We start from the raw sequence: 26,994 nt of genomic DNA, 5'->3' as shown, positions 1-26,994 counted from the left end.
CCCAGTCTGTGGGGCTCTGGCAGGGGTGAGCGCCATGCACAGTCCATGGGGCTCCAGTAGGGATGCCCGAGCAGCACAGGTGTCCTGGCCTAAGGAAGGGGAGTATGGTCACTGCAAAGGTAGGGTGGCAGGGGGTTGCGGGCCCACCCAACTCCACCATATCCCAGCCCAGAGCCCTAACAGTGGCTCAACACACTAACCTTGTTTCAGGCCAATTCTCAACCAGACTGTTGCCTGGTTTCCAAGAGCTGCTTCCTATTTTCCCCCTCGAGTGTACCTGCATCCAGGGTCGTCCTCTGTCTCCCCGGGATATTCTGCCAAGGGTAGCGGTAGCAGCTCCTCAGCGTCATGAGTTGCAGGGCCCTCTGGAAGCTCAGGCTGGTTTCCAGGGCAGCAATGGTTCTCTATGGCATCCCACTCCAGCAGCGGGGAAGAAGCATCTGTCTCCTTCAGCAGCTCCCTCCAAACTGAGCTGCTGGGCCGGCCTTTTATACTTCCTCTTCCTGTTCTGCCCCTCTGCTTCCGGGGTGCTGGGCATGGCCCTCCTGGCTCCACCCACCAGGTGGCTTGTGGTGTTCCCTCCACATCTGCGTCTGAGGGGGGCCACGCCCCCTTGCTACAGAAGTACTTCACACAACGCACAGTCTATCTGTGGAACTCGTTGCCAGGGGATGTTGTGATGGCCAAAAATATAACTGTTCCAGAAAGAATTAGATAAGTTCATGGAGGCTAGGTCCATTAATGGCTGCTAGCCAAGATGGTCTGGATGCAACCCCATGCTATTGTTGTCCCTAAGCCTCTGACTGCCAGATGTTGGGACTGGATGACAGGGGCTGGATGACTCAATAATTGCCCTGTTCTACTCATTCCCTCTGAAGCATCTGGCACCAGCCATTGTCAGAAGACAGCATACTGGACTAGTTGGACCATTGGTCTGACCCAGTATGGCCAGTCTTATGGTAAACAGTAGGAATGTAGGAGGAGGGGATGAGGATGGAACTGTGTTATACAGCTCAGCCACTAGGTGGCACTGTGTTTAAAATATTGCATTAAAACCAACTATAGCCATGCTTGGCATAGCATTAAAGGATCTTACAGTGGGCACTGCTAGTGTCTCTCTCTCTGAGGAGTAAGCTCTGTCCATCTCTGACACTAGCGTTACCATATTTAAACATTAAAAAAAGAGGACACTCCACGGGGCCCTGGCCCCGCCCCTTCCCCGTCCGGCCCCGCCCCAACTCCGCCCCTTCCCCCAAAGTCCCCGCCCCAACTCCGCCCCCTCCCCTGAGCACCCCGCATTCCCCCTCCTCCCTCCCAGCCACGCAAAACAGCTGTCCGAGCGCTACCAGCTTCACGGTTTGCCGGGCAGCCCCCAGACCTCCAGACCCTGCGCCCCATGCCGGGCGCTTCCCCTCCCGGGCTCCGGCTGCGCTGGGGAAGCACCCGGCCGGGGGCGCAGGGTCTGGAGGTCTGAGGGCTGCCTGGCAAACCGTGAAGCCGGTAGCGCTCGGGCAGCTCGGCTCTTCAGCTACACAAAGCTGAGGTGTCTGGGGGGGAACAGCAGCAGCTACCGCCGCCACCAGGGGGAATCCGCCTGCAGCTCGCAGCCTGCCGGAGCCGCTCTAAGGTAAGCAGGGGACTGGGGCAGGGATGCCGGCAAAGCAAAGCTGGAAGTATTTTCCCGGACATGTTCGGCTTTTTGGCAATTCCCCCCGGACAGGGATTTGAGGACCAAAAAGCTGGACATGTCCAGGAAAATCCGGACATATGGTAACCCTATCTGACACAGCAGCCTGACCTGCTGGTAGTAGCCCTGCAACCTATCATGCACAAGGAGTACATAACACCCACTGCCTCTCCCTGCCCTACAGTGATCTCAAGGGAGCAGTACCGCCCCATCACCCTCCCCACTCTGGCTGAGGCAGTGAGATCTCCCCCCCGACACACCCCGCTTCAATCTACTTTAGCCAATGCACTAATCCTTGTACCCCTCCCAACCCCGCCATGAGACAGGGCAGGATCATCCAAGGAGCCTTTAACTATCTGCATCTTCAGGCCCCTAACTAGCTTTAAAATCCAGCCCAAGTGACTTGGCTGAGTCTGCACAGTGAGTCAGCGGCAGAGGCTGGGAACAGACCTTGCACTTGTCGTGAGCCCCCTTCCCCTGGGGCCATGGTTGAGCAGGCCATTCTGCTGCTGCGCAGGTGATCACACACAGTGGAACATATTTCCCGTTTTCCCAGAAGAAGGGAGGGGCTGTAAGCCCCATTTGGAGCCTCAACCATCACCTCTTGTTTAATGTATTTATTTTGAGGCTTTTTGCTGGCACCCATCACTGTGGCATCAGATAGTCATTAACAAAGGTAGCCTCACAACACCTCTGTGAAACAGGCAAGTGTCAACCCCTGTTTCACACCTGGGGAAACCAAGGCACAGTTTCCTCGAACACAAAGCAGGGCTGGATGTAGCCCTTAGCACAATCCATTGGCCAGAGGAGGCTTGTACAGCATTGGTGAAAGGGGATCCCTGTGTGTGCAGCATTCACCACCATCCCAGCTCCGTTGTGCTCTGTTTCTCTGTACACACAAAGGGCAATCATGCACGTTCAGTGGAAAATGACTTATTTTACCTTAAGGAACAGACCAAGAAAGCACAAAAGCAAAGTCTCCCAGGGAGAGCACAGTGTAGCCCTTCTGTAGCAAGCTGCAACAACTCTGAGAACAATAGGGCTGCTGTTTCTTCTCCAAAGGCATCCCGTCTGCAGTGCTAAGGTGCAGTGCCCAGAAAAGCAGAGACCTCACAGTTTGACAGCTGCATCCAGCTCTCGCAGGCCAGCACTGAGCTTGTGGTCTGGACTCATGGATCCCAGTTAGATCAGCAGCTATATGAGGACACATCAGGCTGTGTGGAGCTAGAAATTCTCCAGTTGGGATACGACAGGTCTGCGTGACCACAGGAGAGTGCGGGCAGAGGCTCACCCAGGCTGCTTCTTTAAGGCTCAGTTTAAAAACCTCATTGTCCAAAGTTCATTTTTAACCAGTTCCCACCTCCGCACTAGAGGCTGTGATGGTTTGTGCTGATCCTGGGCATTATTTGGAGATATTTCCATGAAAGGTGACAAGTCAAATTCTGCCTTTGGGAAACAAACCCGCTTCAACTTTCTCCAAACCTGACAAGAAAGGAACAGAAGGAGGAACGAAGCTCTCCCCGCTCCTTAACTCCCACTCCCAGTGGCAGTGTTCCCAAAGCAGACAGCTGGGAAGGGGAAATAGCGGCCGAGCCCCACAAACCCATTTAAAAATACCTAAGGGAGAAAACTGTTAAATTAGAGGCAAAATATTCTCTGCCCAGCCAGGTGGCCTGCCTGGGAGTTTTCAGCAACCCCAATGTCCCATTTTCATTGTAGCTTTGAGACTCCCTCTGCTGGCTGAGAGTTGGCAGTGCATTATTTCAAGAGAGCCATCTGGGCTATGAAATTCCCCTAACAATACTTTGGTTTGTTCTGCACCTGTGTTTTTCAGCAGAGCAAGTGACAATAGTGGCTCCTACAGTTAAAGTTACTAACCAGCTTCCTTTACAACCCTTTTGTTCATATGCTCATGCCCTTTCTGGGGCTGGAATTTCCCACATTACGTCTCTGCCTGAAGGCGGAAAGTTTCAGCTAAAACCTCTCTATGGTTTTGGAGTTCATGAAACTAGGGAGCATCAAATAGACTTCATATCCTGAAATCTAAGCTTCTTTTTTTTTTTAACAAAGCTGACTGATGCTCGAGATGTATTTTCTGGCGTGGACCCAGAGCCAGATTCTGCAAAGGTTTCCTGTGGACCATAGCCCTATTGACTTAAAAAGAACTACACCACTACCACTACACCCAGCAGAACATACTTATCCTGTATAGCAAGTATGGGTGGTGCTAAGTTTGGCTGCAGTTTACCAAAGCTAGCAGCATCTGCTGATTGCACAGTGAAAACATGCAGTGGGTATTTTCCTCAGTTAAATGTACTTTTGAAAGCAAGTTGCGAGGCAGGATTTTGGCTTTGCCCAACTATTGCTCTTCAACCTTCATCCCCGTGCCCCCTGGCCATTTGGGTTTTCCATCTGCAAAGAGCAAATATCCTTTCAGTTAGAATGGCTTGTATGGATTAAGGAAAAAACAGAGCAAGAAAGAACAAAAATAAGGTCTCCATAAGAGAGCATAGCATGAGGGGGCATCTCTTCTAAACCATCTGCACTGAACTGAATACAAAATCATGCAATCATAGGAATGTAGGGCTGGAAGGGACCTCAAGAGGTCATCTAATCCAAGCCCCACACTGACATAGGACCAAGTATCCCTAGACCAGTGGTTCTCAACCCACACTCCACGGGCCACTTGTGACCCAATCAGCATACGGCTGTGGGTCATGTGACATCCTCAGGGCCATACAGCTAGTATATATATTGTGTGGCTGTGGCCCACATAACACACAGAGAGCTGCATATGCGGCCCACAATGGTAAATAGGTTGAGAACCTCTGTCCTAGACCATCCCTGACAGGTGTTTGTCTAATCTGTTCTTTAAAACCTCCAGTGATGGGGATTCCACAGCCTCCCCAGGTAACCTATTCCTTATACTTCAAAAGATTTTCCTAATATCCAACCTAAATCTCCCTGGTAACTGCCTCCAGCAGACTCCTAGAAATGTAGAGTCCAGTACTCAGACAACACTGCCATAACTATTACAGAGCTACCTTGTTACACTGGCCCAGCCCTCTAACCTCCCTCCCCTAAGTGTTTTGTCCTGGCTGTCCTGCAGAGTGCATTGGGCCGGGGCACCATGTTACAGTGTGGTGTGGCCTTGCCTATGAGAAGGGCACCAACCGGTGTTGTTATAACTATGCTGAAGCCCTGTAAATACTTCATTAAGGTACTGTAAAGAAATCCATTTCCTGACACCTTATATTGTAGCTATGCAGCGTCATTGGTGCATGGAGGACAGGTCCATCAATGGCTGTTAGCCAAGATATTTAGGGATGCAACCTCATGCTCTGGGTGTCCGTAAGCCTCTGACTGCCAGAAACTGGGAGTGGATGAGAGGGCATGGATCACTCAATGATTGCATGTTCAGTTCATTCCCTCTGAAGCACCTGGCACTGGCCACTGTCGGAAGACAGGATACTGTGCTAGATGGAACATTGGCCTGACCCAATATGGCCGTTCTTATGTTCTTATTCACATGGTGTTTTTTTGTATTTAAAATTGTTTTAAACATCCTGTTTCACTGGTGTCAAAGAAAGACCTGGTTTGCTGGTTTGGTTGCAAGCATGGGAAAGTCTGTTTGCTTCCTTCACTTTTTGCTTGGCTTGGACACCATGAGAAACGTCAGCCATCCCTTGTCAGAACCTGCTTTGTGGCTCACGGTCACTGGTTCTTTTTGACTCGTCCAACTGAGCCTCATTCCTAGGATAAATATCTTTCGCCTGCCGCCTTGTCTGTACCAGACACTGGGAAAAGGCAAATGCAAGAGAAAAAAGGTTCTTCCGAGTGGTGCCTAGATCTCATTGACATTAGCTGCAGCATCATAGAATTGTAGTGTTACAGCAATCAGCTGTGAACGGCTGCCTGCTCCCCTGGGGGAAAGCTTTTTATCCCCAGGGCAGAACAAGGAATTTCATGGAGAAAGCAACCAGAGGAGTAGGCTGGAGCTACCAGTATGCCGTGGAAGAAAGCTTCGTATGGGCCCAAAGCGAAGTGGGATCTATCACCACAGATTTGTGCGATATGAAGGATTTCCATGTGCTCAGACTCCGGGGAGTGCAGGGAAGGTGCATCCCCCCACCGAGGCAGGCCCACTGCAAGTCAGTGCGCACCAGAGCCGTAACCAGCAGGTGGGGGCACTCAGGAGGCTGGCACACAGGGGCTGTCTTCACGACTGGGTGGAGTTGCACCACCAGGTGCCCATGGCAAGTGAGAGGTCCCTTCAGCATCACTTGTCTGTTACTGCATAAGATTCGAGCTCCTCATCCTGACCTAGCAGGATCTACAAGGCCATGCTTCCAAGTTCCTGACCTATTCCCTAACCTCTCTCCAGGCTGTCCCCATGACTTCTCTCCCATGTGTAGCTCCAGGCCTTCTGCCACGCTGCCTCCAATCCTGGAACGCTCTCCTTGTCGAATCTGCTGTGCACCCTTTTCTCCTCCTCCAAACCCTTCTTAGACCCACCCCTTCAAGCAGACCCTGCTCTCTCTTCTCCATCAGTGACCCTCACACCTTTCTCTCCCGAGCTATGGTCATGAGACCCATCTTACCTTGGGCCAGAATCTGCTCCCCTCACTTCCCTTGAGCAACAGCTTCCTTCTCGTCTAGCCCGACTGAAAATCTCACCCCCAGATCCCAGGTAATGAAAGCAGAAACCATTTGCTGATGGAGCCCCGCCCCCTCTCAAACTCAGTATCCACTCACAGGGAGCAAAACCCCAGGTTTCTGGCATTTCAGAGCATGGTCAAACAGGTGCTGGAGCCAGGGCCGGCTCTAGGCACCAGCAAAGCAAGCAGGTGCTTGGGGCCGCAAATTTGCAGGGGCACAAGAATCTAGCATGGGACCTGAGAACCAACAGGGAGCTCTGGGAGCTGTAGTTCCTTGGTTAGCTCCCTGCCTATAGAGCCAGCCCTGGAGCAGGGAAAGAACTACATTTCCCAGCATTCCCTCGGCTGCAATTAACAGGAAAGGGAGGGGGAAGGAGTGGAACTGAAACCTCGTGCTGCAGCTTGCTGTAAATGGTAGGGACAGAGCCAGCTCTAGGTTTTTTGCGGCCCTCCACCCCAGCCCTGAGCTCCCCCTGCATCCCTGTGTTGCCCCAGCCCTGGACTCTCCCCTGCCCACACCCCCTGCAGCCCCAGCTCTGGTCCCCACCTGCCTCCCCAGCCCTGGGCTCTCCCCCCACCCGCATCTCCTGCCACCCCAGCCCTGGACTCTTCTCCCCCCCCCTGCACCTGCACCTCCTGCCACCCCATCCCTGGGCTCTCCCCCCACCCGCATCTCTTGCCACCCCAGCCCTTGGCTCTTCTCCCCCCCCTGCACCGCACCTCCTGCTGCCCCAGCCCTGTGCTCTCCCCCAAAGAAAGAATTGGGTGGACTAAATGGACAGTGCACCTCTCTATCTGAAGCCTAGCAAGGCAGGTACGTGGATCCCACTAGAATTTAAAATGAAAAGTAAGGGAGAGGAGGCTCTACTAGACTGGGCAGCTTTAGATACAGTACCAGGCACGTAGGAGGATTTCCACTTCTGAGCCATGGAAGCAGAAATTGACTTTTCTTTTCCAGATTTAGCTAATATTCAGAAAGGGAATCCAGCACCTGCCTTCCAGATTTGAACACCTCAACATTCAGGAGTGCTCAAGCTCAATTTGGGCAGCTGTTACTTCATTTCTCCCAAATCAAATATACTGATCCACTGTATCTTGCTGTAGAAAAAGTAGAATAAATTGAGCAAGAAATGCTTCCCTGTGGTTATTAGGACTGGAATTGCTATTTTCAACAGCCATTGCTTTTTTTATTATTATTATTATTATTATTAAAGTTTTAGTTTTATTTGTTTAAAAGGAAGACAGTGATATTGCATTGGCAAATTCCCCATAGAAACAAAAAATGGAACAAAAGAATAATAAAGGCATCTCAACTTTTCCTCATTTATGTAGGACAGTCTTATAATATGCATCTAGATAGCCTCCAATCACACAAGCTGAAAATTGTTCCACTTTACTGCAGTTCTGTAACCATAGGGGAACCAATCCTGTCTGTGTTCTGTGCACATCCAAAATTCCTGCTGAATGACCCGCCCTGGGAGCGAGTTACCAGTGACCCAGGGCTGGGGCAGCAGGAGGGTGCAGTAGGGGGGGCAGCCAACATTTTTTTTTGCTTGGGGCAGCAAAAAACCTAGAGCTGGCCCTGGCTGGAGCACATGTTTATTCTGGGTCGCTGGGGTGGATACAGGAGGGGGCATCTGGCTGCCCGTTGTCTCCTTGTGTGTGTTTATGTGGAGTCTGATTTATGACATGGGCCCAGATGCTGCAGTGATAAGTGCATGAAAAACTCCATTAAATAGCTCTGCAAAGCCTTGAAACAGAGAAGTGGCAACGCAGTGCACCCTCACTCCGCTGTTCAAACCTTGGCTAATGTCTGCTTGGATTCGTTTATAAAGTTAATTACACACTTTTAGCTAGTGTGTTCTCCTTTCAGACAAGCGCACTGCCTATGTCGGGAGGAGGGGGAGGGGGGAATTGTTGGGCATAATTACCTTGAACTTCAGCCAACCAGCGAGCTGGGATTTGTCATGGGCTAGAACCACTTGGACTTCACATGGAATTTTCATCTAGGTGATTAAATTAGCCTGCCTGGTTGTTATGCCCTGGTTGGCTTGGATCCTGATTCTGATCCATTTCCTGTTGCTCAGAACCAGCTTACCCCTCTGGGGCTCACATCTCATTCCCCGCTATGCAGAACAAGGAGCAGCTCTTAGCAGAATGATTTATATTGGGGATTTTTAAAGACACGCCCTGGTCCTTTCCTCCAGCACACAAACAGACCCAGGCTGGACTCTCTTCCCCCAGTGCCCACCAGGATTCATAAATAATGACCACTGCTGGCCCCAGCATAACCCTGGCCCCTTCTCAAGAGCCAGGCAGGACAAATGGGCATTGGCCAGGTCAGACCATGGGGTGAGGCGTGTTCCAGAGCAGAGAGTCCCTCACCAGCCTTTCCCTAGTTAAAATAGGGGACCGCTACCTGGAGCATCACTGCTGAGCTCCCCTGGGGAGGAGGGTCTCTCTGTCAGGCAGGCTGGGCACAGGACCAATAGCATTTAGGGCTTTAGAGATTAGAACCAACACCATCATCTGCACCTGTAAATGAACTGGAAGGCAGTGCCGAGCCCGGAGGCTGCCTGCTGGAAGGGCCACTAAGACCTTGTCTGCGTGGTGAAGTAGTCTTAATTTCAGCCACTGGTGCAGCCCCTCATGCGGGCAGGGCACACAGCCATTTATACTCCCGAGCTGCCCTGCAGGAGCGAGTTGCCCTGGTGCAGAGGTTGGCTTTGCCTGTCTGCACTAGGATCTCCCTCAGGGCAGCTACCCGGGGTCTGAATTTGGAGCCAGTTGCCCATGTATACAGTAGGGCCTCCAGAGTCTGCATTAGCTGGAGTTTCAAGCGGATCATTACTGTAGACCCACACAGAGCTCTTTGCACTGATCCAGTCTCAAGGTGCCCAAACCATAGACAAGTGTGCTGGGGCCAGGAGCTGTATGAAATGGCTTTTGTGCAAGTGTAGATGGGACAAGCCATTGGCAAGACCTGGGCAGAAGCGATATGGAATCTAATAAGATCTACCATAAGTCTCTGAGCCCAGGGAATGAGCAGGGCTGTTGTCCCTGAATTTGTATTTCAGGACGCATATCAGCCAAAGCCTGAAGCAACGAGAAAAGTGCGTGGACTGGGCTCTGCATGTTGGTTTGTTATTGTAGGGTTGCTCCTGGGTGCTGGGGTCCACGCAGTGGTTTGTTATTGTAGGGTTGCTCCTGGGTGCTGGGGTCCACGCAGTGGTTTGTTATTGTAGGGTTGCTCCTGGGTGCTGGGGTACACGCAGTGGTTTGTTATTGTAGGGTTGCTCCTGGGTTCTGGGGTACACACACTGGTTTGTTATTGTAGGGTTGCTCTTGGGAGATGGCTGCTGACATTTATTGCAGTAAAGCAGCCATTAGAGTGTTCTGGATGGACTATTGTAAACCACTCCGCCTCCCTGCCACAGGAAGCCAAAGGATGAGTCCTACAACTTTAAAGTTAAAAAAAAGTCTGGCCCGTATAACCTCTGGCAATGTCCAGGAGATGTCCTGCCACAGGCCACAGATGACAGAAGCTCCAGGAATCCTGCACTTGCTCTGTCTGCATTAGCAGACAAAGGACAATCCAGCTACATGTATTTATTATTGATGTACTATGGAAAGGCAAATGCATAATTTAAAGCTGACAGCAGGTGCCAGCAAAGAGCTGTTCTGTGGTGAGCAGAAGGCCTGGCGTTTGCATCAGAGTGTTTGTTACCCTGGGAGTCGGGGCCATCTGCAGGATGCTGGGCATCTCCTGCAAATGCTGTGCAGAGTCTGCTCACAGGAATCTGAGGGATGTGTGCCCAATAGAGAACAGACTGCAGAGTGTGGTCCAACAGGCAGAGTCCCCTTCTGGGGGCCAGAGATGGGTGTGCCCACAAGGACTGTGACATGCACTGGGGAGCCGAGAACCATGGGGAAACTGGTGCATTGCAGGCAGCAACTCTAAGGGGTGAGCCCTAAAGAACGTGCCTTGGCCCAGTCACAAGGAGCTGGTCTCAGCTGGGAGGATGTCCCTGACCAGACACTCACAATCAGGCTCTCAAGTCAGAAACATTCCCTTGATCAGGGGTTCCTGCATCCAGAGTTGGAGTTGGGCCCATCAGGGAGACAGGCTAGAATTGTGCCAAATGCTCCAACGTGTTTCTCTCTGCGCTGACTACATTGAACGTACACTGTGCCTGATCGCACCACACCGCACCCCACCCTGTGAGCGAGGGGCATGACCCCATTTTACAGGTGGAAAAGCTGTAGCACTGAGGGGCTTGACCCAGAGTCAGGAACAGAACCAAGGAGCCCCAACATGCTGGCGTCTGCTGAACCAGTAGGTCCCATTCCCTCCCTGCCTGACCCTCAGCAGTTGATTGAGCTGGTTTGAAAACTGCAGAAGGTTTCCCCGAGCTGTTTGTCTGAGCAGGCCTTTGGGGCTCAGATTTCCAGCACTGCACACTCTGTCAGGATGTAAAAATGCCCCCGGCTAATTTGCATTGGCAGTGACCTGGCTAGCCTACGCAATGGTAGCCGTTCACACTCACATTCCCAGTTAGTTGTGCTGCTCTGTGGGGGGGACGTTTCTGCCCGTGAAGCACACGATTCAACTAGCCCTTTTTGCTACAGTCTCACTTGGCAAATTCCCACTCTCCCCCTAGGTCTCTTCCAGCTGTGCTGCCCAGGTTTCTTCCTGCCACCAAATAGGCATGTCTCTGCTCATATCTCCTCCGATGCATCAGGTTTCATTTTCCTGATCCCTTTGGACGCTCTCTGTCCTCACAGGGGTTCCCTCTCCTTTCAATTTATATCATCTGAGCAGTTCTAACACGCTCTTCACTTCCTCCTCATTAACGAGGATGCTCAACATGACCAGACCGAACCCGAATCCTTGCTGTACCCCTTCAGGCATACACCCCTCTCCCTTCCCCAAACCCCAACTCTTTTGATGCTCAGTCGCATTGCCATTAGTTTAGCTCGTCCCGTTATTTTTCAGTCTACAGGAGTGTTCTTATCCAAGCCCCTCTGAATTGTTTTCAAGAAACACTTTGCTACACAATATCAAATGCTTTGCTAAAATCCAAATCAATTACATCTGTTGCATCCCCTTCATCTGTTCATTTTGCAATATTATCAAGCAAAGCTGTCAAACGTCTACTGGTAGGTTATATTCCTTATCAATCCAGACCACTCACTGCTCAGGAAGTCATTATCCTTTAGCCAGCTAGCGATTTTATTTTTCTCCTGGTATTTATTCCATTATTTTATGTTAGGGACAGAAATTTGAGCCAACATTTTCAAAGGAGTCGGGTGGCCACTCCCACTGAAATTCCCAGGATCTAAGTACCTAACTACATTCGACTCCTTTGAAAAGCCCAGCCTATGAGATGGTCATTACCAGGCTCAATCTTATTTCCTGCTTTGAAATTCAGCAGCATGGCACACTTGCATTTCTCTGTTCTCCCAGTACAGCCTCTGTTCTCCGTGGCTGTCCAGGAACAGTTGCCAGTGGTACAGTGAAGTTTCTTAGCCTATTCACTTAATAACAATTTGTGATGCATATCATGCACACCAGGTGATTTATCCTCGTTCACATCACTTCTGCTCTGCAAAAGGAGCTATTTCTACCGGGTTTTCCTTATGCCCCAGTTGGACATGCTTTCCCCCTCCTTAGTAAGAGGTCAGTGTCTCAGCCGTTTCGGAGTCATATTCATTTCAGCCCCTCCACACTTCTTAGTGGGCCTACTTCTCTCCTCCCGGCTGTTACAGCCTGAAAGGCTTGCGGATCCCCTCTGCCTAGCAGAACACATTCTGGCTTTCTGCTGCCCTTGGGCCAGAGTCTGTTCTTATTTAAAGCCGTGCAGCTCCATTGACTTTGCAGGTACAAGCGTACCTCACTAGTCATGTATGAACAGGTCCCCTCTGTGCCAGTCCCTAGAGGCCATGAGCTGTTACAACCCCTAGCTACAGGGCTTGGCTCTTTAGCTCTGGAGGTGCCTGGTCCAAATCACATCAGCAAGAGCAGAAGGCGCCTACTTATCTTTTCTCTGTAATCCTGGCCTGATTCTTTTGTACTCTTAATTGGCTGCTTCCCCTTTTTCCCTTCTAGTGCAGTCTGTGAACCTCTGGTCTCTGAGCAGTCTGGCACTGGTGGATTTCATGTTGCCTGCTCATTACTCCTGCCGGCTCCATTGCGCCATTAGGCACTGGCTGTCTTTGGGGACCACCTTGTCCCAGGAGTGCAGCTGCTGTTACAGCTATTTGGAGCACACATCGGGTGTGGCCCTGTCTCATAGCTACAGTGAGTGCAAGGACAGAGACTGTGGCCAGCAGGGAGATGCAATCTGGGATCCCCTTGTGCCCTCAACGTCACCTTGTGTGCCTACTCAGGGGCCAGGCACAACCCTCAAGCTAATCTCCTTATGCTGCTGCATGCCAAGCTCCCATTCCGTACTCTGCTGTGTTCTAGCTCGCTGGTTCCCAGTTTCTGTTCCAAGGATCCTGCTCCCTGGTGGCTCCTCCCTGCCAGTACAGAGCAGAGCTGGGCAGGCTCCTCCATCTGTGAGCTCTACCTTGTGGATCACAACGTTGTCCCCCAATGTCCCTCATTCTGCTCGCCCAGCTCAGGCCCATCCTGCAGCATTACGGGGGCTCTCCCCTCTCCCAGCATTGCTTGTATCTGTTGCTGCAGCATGGGCATTTTCCAGACACAGATGCAGATATGACCCCTGCCCTAAGGAACTTACAAGCTAGATGCACTCAGCTACCATGGAGATGGGTGGTACAAAGTTAGAGACCAGGAGCAGCTGGCTTGTCTCTCCTTTGGCAGGTCCCTTGAATGCCATTGTTTTGCTGTGGCCAGGGAACTGCAAACAATCCTAAGCGTATTTGTAGGCATCTGTTTCTAAAAATCGCTTATTTGTGCTTTACAAGGAAGGTCAAAAAGCTGTGCTATGATGAGTAAGAATTGAGCCTTGGCAGGAGTCATGAAACTGATAAAAGCAGCCAAAGGATAATTAAAAAAAAAAAAAAGTGTCCCCCCAGAGTTCGAATTGAGTGGGCATGCAGTGGCACAGCACACTGTCACCTCTTTTAAATTGTCATCTCATTCCCCAGAAGCTCAGATGCCACCTCTAGTCTTTATGGTTGCAGAGAAAACCCTGAAAGCGTGACCTTGGTGCCACTGACACCATTACACCTGCCTGAGTCTGCAGACAGCCTGAAAGAGTAGATCTGAGAGGTGTGAACTGCCTTATTCATTTCAGTGAGATGCCCAGTGACAGCAATTTAAATGGCAACATTGTTAACTATTTCACTGCTGAATCAAAGCAGGTAAGATAGGGGAAGAAGTATCACATTACAGATCTGCACAAACTTTTCTGCCTGACTGCTCATTTTGGTATCATGAGTGGGTGGCCCTTGAGAGACTCTACCACTTATTTCCTTCCCCCAATCAAAGAGGAGGCAAATCCAAGGAGTTTAGCAAGGCCCTACATGGTATTTGAGCCCCATTAAGGAGAACTGCAGAGCCCAAGGGTGTACGTGAACCTAGTGAGGGGGAGCCATGACTAAGGAGCCAAGGAGTCCAAACATCACATGAGGCCATGTTTTGAATGTCTGCTCAGCGCACTATGCGTACCGGGCACGCCAAGTGGGTGGAGCTTGTACAAATACGACTGCCCTTTCTTCCCTCTCTGATCTGTTCTAAAGCAAGGCTGCGTCAGCACCAAGCCCCGGGGACAAAGCAGCAGTAGCAGACCCAGGGAAGAAGGTCTTGGCCTCCAACTTTCAAGAACCCTGTATTCAACCATCTCCAATTTCCTCTGGGAATACGGTCAATTCCTCGTTGGGCTGTGAAATGTGATGGACAGTCAGGAGAGGGACCACAAAAGCTGAAGGATCCCATGTTCCAGGTGTTTGAGAGTTGATGCAAATCTCCAGGAGTCTGAACTAGATCACCAGGAAACATAACCTTCCTCACAGTGGATGCCAATGACAGCCACTGAGGCAGGAGAATTTTATGGGAGGCTTGAGGAACATCCTTTACAAAGATGCGCCTGTGGCTTAAGAGCAGCATGTACTGGCAGGAACACTGTGAGCTGTTCAATAGTTAATGAGGCTGAGGTCTGTGCTCTGTTCCTTAAGATGATTGTTTGCAGCTCCTGGAAATCAGCTTCAGATGAGAGTTTTTAAGTTAACACCATCCTGCAATTTTTAGCAGTGCTGCTTAGCTTCATCAGGGAGTCAGTCTTATACTGACTTGGGACACTGTTCCTTTAGCTCGGAAGCACCCACCAAGGCCGCACCCTCCCAAAGAGATGGCAGTCAGAGGTCTGTCTCATAAGGCTCCAGCTAGTCCTTTGTAACCCTAGCCCAGGCACTAGAGACCCAGGCCAGTGGTCTTAGGGTCAATCGCTGCTGCCTACAACGCACCCAGGGGCCTGGTGCTACCCATTGCTTGTACGGAGCAGATTTAAGGAGAAGGGGAAAGATTTGTGTCATCCAGGACAGATCCCTCTGCTGGTGCCACTCTCTGCTTGAGGCCTGGCAGTGGAGGCATGAGTCTACAGCCTCATTGCTGATGAGGTCACGGATGGCTTGAGGCTTGCAGGCAACAGCATTGATGCACGTCTGCTGGATTAGCTGGTGAGCAGACTCTGTTGCGTGAGGAGTTGTGGCTCTGTGCTGCCGTTCCCTGAGAGCATTCTCTACAGGAGGGAGATGGGCTCTAGAATGGCTTGGGAATTTTTTTCAACAAAATGGTTCTTGGCCAGAAAATGCCAATTCTTTCAAACCAAAACCGTGTGTGGGAAAGGGTCAGTTTTGACAACGCTTTCAGCAGGAAGGTTTCTCTGAGCCAGGAGGGAATTTCTGCTCAAAATGAGAGAGAGACCCCAGAATAGCCTAGAGCCCAGTGGTTAGAGACATGGCTTCAAGGTCCTGCTCTGCCCGAATCAGAGCAACTGGCTCTGGAGTCACTCTTTTTTCTCAAAAAAACATGAAAAGGGCTTGGTTTCAGCTGAGTGCAGAAGGGGAACATTTTTTAAATCTTGGAATGTTTCATGGGAAACCCACCATGCCCTAAGCACAACATAGGGCTGTGTGTCCGAAGTGTTTCTGTAGGCAAGCGCACATCCGCCCCCTGTGTGGGTGCGCGTGGGGAAGTGGGCATGCCCCAAAATGCAGAGGAGGTAGTTGGAAAGTCTGGCCTTTGATGTGAAAGCTGTGCAAAAGGGAGAGGCCTAAGTCAGCTCTCTGAAATGATACCTGTTGGGTCCTGTTACAGTGTGTGCTGCTTTCACAGAAACAAAGAGCGGGCCCCTCCCAGCACAGAGCTCTGGCACTGTGACCCTACATCCCAAAGAAATGAGCACTGAACCAGGCCCATCTCTTCCCAGGGAGTCTGGCTGGGCACAGCCTGGAGACAGCACCATTGACCCATCAAGCCTCATAAAAAACACACAATCAAAGATAGCCTTTTGGTCCTGTCTAATCAGGAGTTTTACTCTGCCCTCCAGTTGCTAAATCTCATCCAGGACCAGCGCAACTCCCTAGCCATTTCCCCAAATCACAGCGATTACCTCATTATTTGATATGAATAGAATTCACGTGGCACAGAGAAGCTAAGTGAAAACCCAGGCCCAGTCCAGTCCATGCAGTGCTGTGACAATCTCCTATGGTGCCTGGGGTTGTACAGCCCGGGCTCTGGCTCGGGCTTGATACAGCTGGGCCCAAGGAAACGTTCCCAGGAATAAGTGCAGGGATTTTGCCCTTCTTGTGCCAAGCAGAGACGTTCATTTCGGGTGGGGGGTGGGAGGGGGAGTTGCTGAGCTGTGGTTCAGTTCCTTGCCAGCACTGAAGCTCGAGCACCCCCCATAACAGGCCCAACACGTGTACCACAGCAGAGAAGCCAAGGATAGAGACGGAGCTAGGGGCCGTGTCACTCCTAGAGGTGGTCCAGGTCAGTGGGGGCTGTGCCACACCTGCTTCCCATTTGGTTTGGCTCCTTTCCCCAGCACTATGGCCTCGTCTACATTCACTGCGGTGTGTCGTGGACGTGTAGCTACACGCCACAGTGAAAGGCAAGCTGTGTCCACACTCACTGCGGCATGTAACTACATGAGGCAGTGAGAGGCTCCGGCACGGGGATGGCAGCGGGAAAAGGCTCCACCCGTGGGGAGCTGCTGTAGCTTTTCCTGCTGCCTCCCCAGAGCCCGAGCCTTTCCCCACAGCACGGAAAGGCTCTGGGAGGGGGATGCAGCAGACACTACCATTCTCAAAATAGAAGCGTAGATGTGGGAGGCACAGCTTGGGCGTGTAGAGAGCCGTGTAGGGTACATAGCCAAGGTGTCTACTCACCTTAGCAGTGCCAGTTGGCGTGCAGGGTCTGTACTCTGCATGCTGCCCTAAGCGTAGACCTACCCTAACTCTGCTAACCAAATACAAGCAAGGCCATGAGGTTTAGTTCTGGAGAACGTACAGCATAAGGGCTGAGTTCACTTTGCAGCTCTCCCTCTTGAGAATGCAAGTTGCTCAGTGTGGGGTCAAGTTACCATTTTAAAGGTGAACATTCACAGACTAATAACATCACCTGCTTGGATTTTCTGCCATGCAGCAGCTTTAGTTCTTAAATTTGTGTTTGGCTCATTTAATTCAATTACAGGCTGAAAACCCGGGTTTCTTTTCCTGCCGATAATGTTGAGTTAGGGGACACTTGTGCTGCTGAAGAGGAGACAGAAAACGAAGGCTCTGGCTACTTGCGGCCAGTAAGAATCCCACAGCTCCAAGGATGTAACCCCGTGGTCCTAGCTAAATTCCATTTGGGTGATTACATTTTAACCTCCCTAAATTCCCCTGAATTGACTATGGTATCCTCCACTGCCTGGCCTGAGCCGCCATTTAGTGCAGGACTGCGCTGTCCAACAGAATGGGTGCCCCACCCAGAGGCAGCTGCACTTCACTCCTACGCAAAGGGATTCCTACATGTAGTTTGTAACTCCACTGACAGTGTTTGTAAAGTGCTCGGGGATCCACCTGTATGGAAGGGTCTATAATAAACAAGAGGTTGTTGTTCACGCTTGTCAAACTATTTGTTGTGACTAGATTAGCCAATTAACTTAGTCCTTTTTTTCCTGTTCATGAATCAATCCTGACGTCTGCAAACCATTTAGTTAAACATGAATATTGGCCAAACCTCTTGGACAAGCAATTTTCAATCTCCAGTGTGTCTGAAGCTTCCTGTTAGCCACTGGCAGTTTGTGGCATGTGACTGGCCACCTGAATCACATGGTATCATTTCTGTTCCCTGACTTGATGACTGAAATTTTTTGGACAATAGAACTACAAATGAGGAACAACGAACAGGAGAGCTGTGCAGGAACCATCTGCTTTGTGGGAAATTTGGTGACACTATTTAGTATGTTTGTTCCATGCCGGAATAAAGAGTTGGCATTGTGACACTTTCCACAAACATGGGGGAAAAAAAATTCCTTCTGGGATGAAATAAGATGGAAAAAATTTTTTAAAAATTCAAGGCAGCTGGAAACCAGCAAGCTGACTGGGCAGCCCCCATCCCCGCTGACCAAGCAAGCAGCCACTGGAGTCAGTCAGCTAGACTTGCTTCCTTCAGAGTTCTGATAGAGTGAACGTGTTCCCACAGATTACATCAAATCAGCATTTTCCAACAGATAATCGTCCTGCTGGAAGAGTTTCAACCCACTCTGGTGGCCCACCTTGCTCGCCTGCACATCTGGGGGCAAAGTATTGGTGCAAACAGAACCCGGCCAGAAGGAAACATTCATGAAATGGGACTCTAAAGGACCAAACCAAAGAGCTGGTTGGTACTGGAGCAAATGTCCTTGAATCTTGGTGTCTAGAGCATTCAACCTGCTATAGTTGTTTAGGGCTAGATTGCAGCCCATCCTGCACACACATGCAGGGGAGTCAAGGTATTTAAGGTGCCTCTTTATTCCTCTGCACTCGCAGCTTCTGTGGGGTTGCTACCCCCACTCCCATGCCGGTGGGTGGGCAGGGGCATCCACTTGGCTGAGTCAGTCTCTGCCCATTCACAGTGTGCCCATAGTGCAGCAGTACTGGCATGCCAGGGAAGTAATCTGTGCCTGAGACAGGTCTGGAGCCAGTTATCCCCTCCTAGGGCTAGGAGAGAGCCAGGAACCTGACTGGACTTGGAGACCCTGTCCACTTCTGCAACAGCATGCTGCCCATTGCTCAGGATGTGTGGCAAAGCCACAGTCTCCTAGTAATTCCTGTTCATATTACCATCGTGCCTGTGAGTGGCGGTCACGGCCCAGGACTCCATGGTACTAGGCACTCAACAAATGCAGCGCAGAACTACGGTCCCGGCCCATCAATGGTGCATTTCCCAACAGGCCTGGCTGGAGTTTATTCATTTGTTTTCTTAAAAATCTCACTGAATTGTACCCAATTTTACCATGAGCTTGAAGGAGAACAGCTGAGTCTAATGTCCCCATCTCATCCCTCTGTTCCCTGCCCCCGCAGATCCCACCCTGGGGGGAGACTGCCTGTGCCCTGCATTATGCGTGTGACCGTTATTTAATGGCGTTTGTGTCCCAGGGTGCTGGCCAGCCGCGGCTGCACACCACCGGTGCCTGTTTGCACAATGGGGAGGATTTGGTCCTTTCACCAAAAATTATTCATTATCTGCAAAAACCACAGAGGCAGCCTGTGCACTGAATGGGATTTCCCAGATGATCCTGCGCCCCCAGAGGCTGTCTGCTCCCCTTTTCAGGGGTTAGATTGAATCCGCTCGCCCCTGCCCCTCGCCTGCATCCCTAGGTGTAAGCAGAGTATTGTGATTCAGCTCCGGCCCCACCTGCTCTCTAGTCAGATGGAAAATGACCCTTGAGACAAAGCCCAAAGCCGTCCCCCCACTCTAGTGCTTTGCCCCGACACGTGTCTCTTTAACCTCTGCCTTGTGGCCAGCTGCTATGAGGGGCGCCTCCTTTGTAGTGATTAATAGGCCCTAGATCACATGATTAAACAGACAAGTCTCCCCATCTGGTCAACAATCCCTTGTCTGTTAGAGACCCGGTGCCCTCGGTGATAATGATATTAACCTCCCCGGCATTCTGCAATGGCCCCCTTCAAAGGGCCCTGTCAATTGTCAGCCGGCCTGAGGCCGAGAGAGACGTTTGTCCCAGCAGGCCCCACATCAAAGTTCATGGTGATCTCCCTGCCGAGGCAGAGATAGATTTACAATCGCCACTTAACACGGGTTTATGAGGCCAGCTAGACCCTGGCCACACTGCGGGCCCAGCCGCCTGTGTGACTGTCCCCAGAGGAATGTGCGCTGCCGCCGCACTCCTTTCCTTAAGGAATCATCCATTTAATTCACCTCACTGCAGAGCCGGCCTTGGTGTTTTCTGCTGGGCCTCCTTTACCCCCCGCCCCACGACCATAAATGACCCCTATCCACAGCGACAAGGGACAATTCCGCAAAGGGACGTGAGGCCACTAGCCGCTGGAGCATGGCCCATGCTGCTGCTGCGTTTCCACACTTGTGCAGTGGCATTGCTTTCCAGACACTGATGAATCTGCGCCCCACCTGGGGAGGGGCTCTCCATGTCACAGCTGGGGGCGCTGCCGCAAGGAGTGGATTTTCCAAGGAGACGAGCTCCCATGGCTTCCACAAAGCTGTGGCTTCTCAGCCCCGTTGAGGCCCAGGCCATAAACAGTTGGCTGAGGGCCCAGCAGGAGAGCTGGGAGGAGGACATTGGAGTCACTGGCTCTCCCTGCCCTGCTTAGCTCACTAGACAATGCTGCCTCCGAGTTCAGTTGCACCCTTGTGGCCAGAGGCTGTTCAGCATAAGAACCAGTTCCACGGCAGGCAGGTAGCTGGCAGGGAGCCTGTGGTGGCCTCACAGCGCCATCACTTACTGCAGCCAGAGCAGTACTGCCCGCCACATTATAATCAATCTCCTGGGGTCTTTCCCCAGAACTGAGCCCCCATCAGTCCCACAGGCCAACCCAAGCAGCTGTGGGCAGTGGGGCTGTCTATACATCTGCCATCCCTGCATCGGAGTCTCTGACAGGAGCCGCCTACAAAAAAGTCTCAGAGGCAAGACTCCAAGGGGAGCCTGCAATGAGATGAGCTAGACACAGCGGGACAGATCCTGAGCTGGTGGAGGCTGGCCTGGCTCCCCTGGAGCTAATGCAGCTATGCTGATTTACACCAGCTGGGGAGCTGGCAGTGGTGCATTAGCAAGGGATGCAGCGGAGTGGCAGAGATGCAGCATGGGTTAGTGATGGAAGCATGGAACAGAGACTCCTGCAGTCTAACCTCAGCTCTCAGGCTGCCTCTCTCTGATATTAGTCAAGTTACTTCTGCTTTCTGCCTTAGCTGTCCCCATGAGGGAGCAATAGCTGTTCAGGAGGAGCAGAGCTATACAGAACTAGTAAGTCCGGCGTACCCTACGGCGCCTCCTCCAGGCTACGCTTGGGTAGTAGGCTATAGCTCTCTAGCACCTCCTTGGGGAGACAGCAGGCATCACTCATCTCAGAGGCCCCCTCCCTGGGCCAGAGGGGTGTCCCAGCATCCTGAGCGCGGCCCTCCTGCTTAAAAATCTGCCTCCTTACCGGAGTCCACACGAAGACATCAGGATTATTCCACAGGCCACAAATGGCAGAATCCAGACCCTTCAGAAAACAAAAGGGGGAAACAGGGGCGAGAGAGAAGAGGACCTGGGCAGCCAGGGCTTTCGAGCAGTGCCCCACAGTCAGCAACAGCTGGGGCTGGGTAGCTCAGAGTTCCAGCTCTGCTCCTGCAGCGCAGCTTGCCACCCTAAAGTGAGCTGGGATCCTGCCTTTTAAGGACTCGCCCCCTTTGGGCTTGGCAAGCCTCAGGTGCGCAGGGTTGGGCTGATTGTGCCGGCGAGGTCTTTAACCTTTTCTTAACTGGGCTGGGGATCTGTACTTACCACATCCTGTAAAAGTCACTTGGACGAGATTTAACAGGCGAACACCAAGGATGAATTACAGACACCATTACAGATGAGCTGCCTCGGCAGGGTTTATTCCCATAGATGATTCCAGAATGAGATGGTGATTTTTATGGTCTGTTTCAATAAATGACACACTCTGCTGATTGAGACTCTGAAGTCTCATCCAGGGCTCTTTGCAGAACGGACAAGGACCCTATTTCATGCCAGGTGGTGAGAAACTCTGGGGGCTTTTTAAGCCTTGGCTTTTGCTGAATCTTGCGTTGGGATTTTGGGTTTGTTTAGACTCAGAACAAACCAGGGAAGAGGGGCAGGAATTTGGTCCGGAACAGAAAACAAAGTTTGTACAAATTCTGGCAAAACAAAGCCACTGGGTTTTGCACATCTCCAGTCCTGACCCCAGACCCCTGCTCTGACCACTACCCCACTTGAGCCTGTTTATAGCCAAAAGCCCCGGAGTCCCCTATGGGGGAATCTCTCCTGTCCAGTCACAGGTTGCTGAAGAAGGGTTTCAGGGGAATGCAGACTCCACCACCTGAGTAGTCCGGGGGATTCTTGTTGTAGTGAAACAGATCAAACCCACCCCACACTCTCCAGGAGCTGGGGCCCCTCAGCTGCCAGGGCTGTAACATGGAGGGATCAGCAGAACGGAGCGCGTGGCTGAGGCCAGCTTTGCCGGAGAACCCTTGCCATAGGCAGGAAAGGAAGGCTTGAAGCAGCAGAGGCACGGACACCCAGCGAGGCTGTCACGGAGCCCATGACAGATGGAGACAGCAGTGCCAGTGGCACCAAACAGACTTGTCTTAACTCGTGGAGCCTGTAGGGAGCCCCTGCGACCGAGCAGCGCCTGGAAAGGCCTGGCCGAAGGGCAGAGAGGAAAGAGTCAGCAGGAGTCCACAAGGAGAGCTCAAACCAAAAGCACATCCATCACAAGCCTGTGGGCTCCCAAGGCCAGGGAATCCGTCTCTGAGCAGGGTCCTATCTCCTGCTAATGCTTTGCAGCACACACACATGCTTGTGGGCTTGGCAAGGTACTCAGAAACTGCATTTGCTCCAAATGGATTCTATCACAGAACACTGGAGAGTTTTCAAAGCAAGGCATGTTCCCAGACCCAATGAAAGCCAGCCTACCTCCCCTTGCAGCACCTTCTCGGTGACTCAGCAAGTCACGGAGCCCAGCCTGACAATCATTCAGAGTCAGACCTTCTCCCAGGACGAGGGGTCTGTGAGTCTGCATGTGGTGTGGGGAACCCTTCCCCTGCTGCTTAAAGGCAGCCACCTCTGAGGTAGGACACAGTTATCCTGTGGCAGCAACACAAAACAGGTAATAATATCTGCCTCGCTAACCCTGGTCTGGCTGTTTGCTGTCACATTCTCTGCAGGGGCAGCCTCATCTACATACACTGGCCTGTTCCTTAAACACTCCCACGTGACAGCTCCACTGTGACAGTTACAGTGGGGAGGAGTGTAGTGTAGACCAGCTGCCAGCATTGGGTCATTGTGTTCAGAGGAGCTGTTGTGAGCGGGTTAGATGGCCTGATGGCAGGAACGGGATAGAACTAAGGAATCGCCGCTTCGCTCCTTCTTGGCTTCCCTGTCCCAGGGGGGAGGTGATGTGGCTCCCCCAAGCCTTGCAGCCTGAGACCGCAGACGAGACGTGGGGGTGACAGACGGGGCAAGGGCACAGCCCTCCAGGAGACTTCTGTGGCAATGTTCTGCCAAGCTCCCAGCCGGTGGCTATGGGCGGGAAAAGGCTCCGGCTCAGTGACGTAGGAGGGACGACCGAGTTGCTCTCTCACGCAGCATGTGGCTGCTGAGCCAGGCATTGGACACAGCCGGTCCTTTGGAAGTGCCCTGCCAGTGCGGCCATGGCTGAAGAGAACTTCAGGAAAGTGAAGGAGGCTCCCGGGGTGGGAGCAGGCCCTGGCAGCTGAGGGGGTGCACATTTCAGCCCTGCCTGTGGGAAACCCCCTCTGATTGGCCACCCTCCCCACTCCCCGCCTCCTGGGATGTAAGCAGCCAATCAGGCAGCGCTCTTCCTCTCCACTCAGGCCCAGCAGTCTTCTCACAGGAGGGGGCGCTAACGAGCCCAGAGCAGCTCTGCCCGCCACCCCCTCCTCTGAGCAAACCCCTTCGCTGCAGCACCCCTCTGGCAGGGGGAGAACCACCCCTGGAGCTGGAGCGGGGCAGATGGGGGGCAGAAGTGATGGGAGGTAGGGGACGGGCAGAAGCCGGGGCAGGGGGACAGGCAGAAGCCAGGGGTGAGTGGGTTCAGGCAGAAGCCAGGTGAGAGGTAGGGTTGCTAACTTTCTACTTGCACAAAATTGAGCACCCTTGCCCCGCCCCCACCCCTGGAGCTGGGGTAGGGGGTTGGGGCGCGGGGGTGTGAGTGCTACAGCTGGGGGTGTGGACTCTGGGATGTGGCTGGGGCTGAGGAGTTTGGGGTGCAGAGGATGCTCCGGGCTGGGGCCGAGGGGTTCAGAGGACTGGAGGGAGATCAGGGCTGGGGCAGGGGGTTGGAGCACAGGGAGTTCACGGGTGCAGGCTCCAGATGGTGCTTACCTCAGGCAGCTCCCGGAAGCAGCAGCATGTCGCCCCTGTGACTCCTATGGAGAGGTGCAGCCCGGCGACTCTGCACGCAGCTCCGTCCACAGGCGCCGCCCCACAGCTCCCATTGGCCGCAGTTCCCAGCCAAAGGGAGCTGCAGAGCTGGCACTTGGGGTGGAGGCAGCATGCGGAGCCCCCTGGCTGCCCCTACACCTAGAAGCCAGAGCAGGGACACGCCGTTGCTTCCGGGAGCCGTGCAGAGCTACACAGGTAGGGAGCCTGCCTTAGCAGTGCTGACCAGAGCAATCAACCGGGTGTTCAGGTCAAAAACCAAGCACCTGGCAATCCTAGTGGGAGGTCAGGCAGAAGCGGGGCAGGGAGAACGGGCAGAAGCGGGGCAGGGAATGGGCAGAAGCAGGGGTGAGGGGACGGGCAGAAGTGGGGTCAGAGGGAGAGGCAGAAGTGATGTCACATTCATTTCTGTAGGAAATGATTGACCACCTGCCCACACTCACTCTTTTTTGGACCCCTTTGAGGCTGGGCAATGCAGCCCCTGGACCCTGCAGAGGGGTCTGCCAAAAGCCTAGTCCCTTTGCTGTTTGGGGTTGAGGCTGGGGAGTGTCCCTGCTGGATTCCCCAAGGGGAAAGGATGAGGGCAGGTGATGGCCCTTCTGCAGCAGCAAGTGTTGCTGAGTCAGCCCAGCAGGGAGGACTGCGCTTTGCATACTGTACTGCCAGAGGCACAGCAGCGGCTGCTGTGGGCTGTGCACCCCCCCCCCACCCCCGGCACTCTGCGAGGTTCTGGAGGCGTCAGCTAGTGGGCCTCCAGCCCTGCTACTGCTGCACAGTGCCGAGGATGGGCTGCAGCTCAGAACCACAACGCAGCCGAAACCCCACACTTGGAAACTAAGAGCAGCCCGTTTGGATCCAACACATTTACTAAGCCCTTTGCATCCATTTAAATAGTCATTCCCAGGCCCTGAGAATATCGCAAACATGGGGGCAGACTCTCATTTTTGCAGGGCCTCTTAGCATCAGATTGGCAGTGAAAAGGGGTCCTTCAGTTGGGCATAAATAGCAGTGTAAAGGGACTGTTAAGTGACCTTAAAAATGTTTACTCCTATTTTAAGTCCTCCTTTCTACTAAGGGCCTTACTGTCAATAAGATTCGGGCGCACAGTCTGTTTGATTTATTAGCTGGCAGTAAGTTTTGTTGTTGGAAATGCACTTGGGCTCTAGCGAGGCAGCCCACTGGTTTTAAAGAGATTTATAAGCAAAGGAGCTTCAAAAATAAACCTTTGTAAAAGGACACGTTCACAGGCCTGGTGGATCCTAGCTGTCAAAAGAGAACGCTTGTAGGGAAAAAAAGATGTTTCTTTGGACTAGCGAGCCTTTTGATTCTGTTCCCAGGCCAGTGCTGACCACAGCAGTAAGGTATCGCTGCAGGATCCTGGAGAAGGGTGTCAGGAAGAGTGGTAAGCAAGAGCATCTGAAATAACAGCCAAGAATCAGCCACATGGAAATTTCATTTTGTAGAGGCATCCTTGCTTTGTGAATTGCTTCAGCTCAGAATCCCACAGTTGAGAACAAGCTGGAGCCGTGGTTTTGCTGGGGTCGATTGTCTGTGACTAGCAACGGGCGCCATGCATTTCCTCCAGCTGACTCAGGTCTCCGAGAGTTACCCTAAAAGGCAGAGTGCCCTCTCCCCCTCCCTCAGTACACCCACACAGCGACGTAGCCCTGCTCCAGCTGCCCGAGACCGCCAGCCTGGAAAGTCTGATTCTGACACATCTTCCAGGGAAGTTGCTGCCAAAACAAATCTGGAATCTACATATATTTGTGGATTACTCACATCTGGACCCAATTTGATAACAAAGGCATTTCCACAGCTCTGCGGCAGGAAATGCAGGTCCTGAGCCTTCTGTAGCAGGATTCAAAGGAAAAGAGACGATCGTGGCTGGATGGACAGTTCAGAAGGACAATTCTATTCTAGCCTCGCTTGAAGAGCCACTGATGCCCATGACCCCAGCTTTGAATTCTGCAGACATGTCATACTGCATTATCGGTATTACTCTTCCCCTTTCTGGGTTACTAGGCCCCTTGCATGACATCATAATCTTTCCTATTTAAAAGCTAACCTATTTTGGTTGCTTTTACCCCACCTGAATGGCCAATACCCTGTTTGTGACAACATAATTGTTTCCACAGCAGCCGATTGTGATGTCATAGATAAGGGATTTTGGTTTTAGCTGGACAATGAGCAGCAGGAGAAGACAAACACGTGGGACCAGGGCCACTCCAGGCACCAGCCTGGCAAGCAGGTGATTGGGGCGGCCTCTCCGGAGAGGGGCAGCACGTCCAGCTATTCGGCGGCAATTCAGCAGACGGTCCCTCACTCCCGCTCGGAGTGAAGGACCTCCTGCCGAATTGCCACCGCAGACTGCGATCGCGGGTTGTTGGGTTTTTTTTTGGCTGCTTGGGGCAGCCAAAACCCTGGAGCCGGCCCTGCGTGGGACAGCAAGATCCTGATGTTCCCTATAGAAATGTTCCTATAAATGATGAATGAGAAAAAGAGGGATGCAGAGTTCGGGTGATCAAGAAAAAGGTTTGTTTCTTGGTATAGATTTTTCAGATCTTTCCAAGTTGCACTTGAATGTCTGTCCTGGATGCTCAGGACAGGAGCAGGGAATGATGGGAAGCTGTTCTAAGTAATAAAATGGTAATAATACTGACATTTTTCTTTTCCATCAAGAAGCTAACAGTACTATGTGCACATGTGCATGTGTATGCTCGTGCGCATGCATCTGTTTGTGTAAAAATTAATTGCTTAATCAAAACTGTGTGTTCAAATCAAGACAGGGTTTTTTTAAGTTGCATGGTCAACTAGCGTGCGTGCAGACTGGGCAACCCTCCATACAGATGACCGTCATTGTTACAATCAGAGCTGGTCGAAATATTTTCAGCAAAACTTTGTTCTGTCGAAAAATGCCATTTAATCAAAACTGAAATGTTTTGTGGACACATCTTGATTTCAACAACCGTTTCACTGGGAAGGTTTCAAGACAAAAAGAGACTCTGACTTGTTATAGCCCAGTGGGGAGATTCTAACTAATAAAATAGTAATG

This window comes from Trachemys scripta, chromosome 12 (assembly GCF_013100865.1).
Source record: "Trachemys scripta elegans isolate TJP31775 chromosome 12, CAS_Tse_1.0, whole genome shotgun sequence".
Lineage (NCBI taxonomy): Eukaryota > Metazoa > Chordata > Testudines > Emydidae > Trachemys > Trachemys scripta.
This window is presented reverse-complemented; position numbering follows the sequence as displayed.